This window comes from Miscanthus floridulus, chromosome 16 (genome assembly GCF_019320115.1).
Source record: "Miscanthus floridulus cultivar M001 chromosome 16, ASM1932011v1, whole genome shotgun sequence".
Lineage (NCBI taxonomy): Eukaryota > Viridiplantae > Streptophyta > Magnoliopsida > Poales > Poaceae > Miscanthus > Miscanthus floridulus.
Window position 1 is genome coordinate 112,440,313 of NC_089595.1, and position 1,544 is coordinate 112,441,856.

Sequence of the window (1,544 nt, forward strand, 5' to 3'; positions counted from 1 at the left end):
CCATAAACTTTGTATGTCGTATCACTTAGGTCCATACTTCTCCACGTTGGCTTCTCGTGCTACTGTGGCATGATGCCGTGGCCATGCGGGCGTTCCTACAACGGCTGGAGCGTTTGATGTTACCGGCCGGCCAGCCGGAATAGTCAATGGACACGTCCCTAGCAAGCTACCTACAGCAGCAGCTGACTCCGGGGGTCAGATCATCAGATCGATCTATCACTTCCTGACGCGGCACAGCGCGAGGTACGCCAGTAGCCGATAGCCGAAGAACATGGCGACGAGCGCAGCGACACATGCGCCCGGCCCGGCCTCGCCGTCGACGGCCTCGGGCGGGAGCAGGCGCTTGAGGTGCCCGCCGTACTGCACGACGATGAGCAGGCGGTAGCAGTAGTAGGTGAAGGACGTGTACTTGGCCCACACCATGAACCCCGGCACGTTGTGGACGTAGAACCCGTCGGTGAGGAGGTATGCCAGCATGACCACCGTCACCAGCGTGGACGCGCGCTTGGCGTCCATCATGACGGCGCCCACGGCGAGTCCCAGACCCTCAGCGACGAGCACGTAGCCCAGTATCACGACCAGCGTGAGCGCGAACGCGGCGGGGGAAGGGTTGAGCGCGGCCATGAGGTACACCACGACGGTGAACACCGTGGGCAGGGCGAGCTCCATGGGCAGGTCCCCCGCCATGCGCGACATGAACTAGGAGGAGAGCGCGTACATCCCCGACGCGCGCTCGCGGGTGAGGACCGACCGCTCCTGCGGGAAGGCGAACACGGCGTCGCGGGCCCGAGCTCGACTGCATGCACGCTCCGACGCGGGCGCGAGCACCGCGCGGGCGGCCTCCAGGCCCCTCGCCGCCGCGAGCTCCTCTCTAGCGAGCACGCAGGCCATCCTCGCCGGCACCTCCTCGCACGCCTGTAGTGGCGGCTCGCCCACGCGCCCGAGAGCTGCTCGATCAGGTTCAGGCCCTCAGTGAGCCCCATCAGGCAGGGTTGCGGCACCAGCTTCATGGCCGACATGTGCACCGGTCCATCCGGGTGCCCCGGGTCGCGGAGCTCCTAGGCGATCGCGGCGGCTTGGCGGACGCTCTCGGTGTGCGCGGCCATGGCCATGGCCACGGCAAAGAGCGCAAGGCCGGCGCCCATCCGCTGCCGCAGGCTGAGCCCGCACGCGTGGTCAGTGAGCGGGGACAGTGGCCGCATGAGCACGCAGTCGTACACGGCAGCGTCCGCACGTTCTTAGCGCTGTTGTCCCGCTTGTCCAACTGGTCCGCCTCGAACGCCAGCGTGCAGGGCCGGATGCCGCCCGACCCGAGGGACATGAGCGCGAACGACGTGAACAGCAGCGGCAGCTGCCACGGCAGCACCACGGCGACGACGGACATGGGTGCGGTGCCGTGGAGCGCCTAGGCGATGCCGAAGTCGGCCACGTGAGCCTCCATGTCGACGTTGAGCAGGATGTTGTTGGGCTTGAGGTCGCGGTGCGCCACGGCCGGCACGCAGTCGTGGTGCAGGTAGCTCACGCCCTGCACCACGCCCACCGCG

The 1,544-nt window shown here is 67.4% G+C and overlaps 1 pseudogene; it reads right to left on the minus strand.

Moving 5' to 3' along the window:
* Positions 1 to 107: 107 nt before the first annotated feature.
* LOC136511300 (uncharacterized) lies at positions 108 to 802 on the minus strand (annotated as a pseudogene).
* Positions 803 to 1,544: the final 742 nt, after the last annotated feature.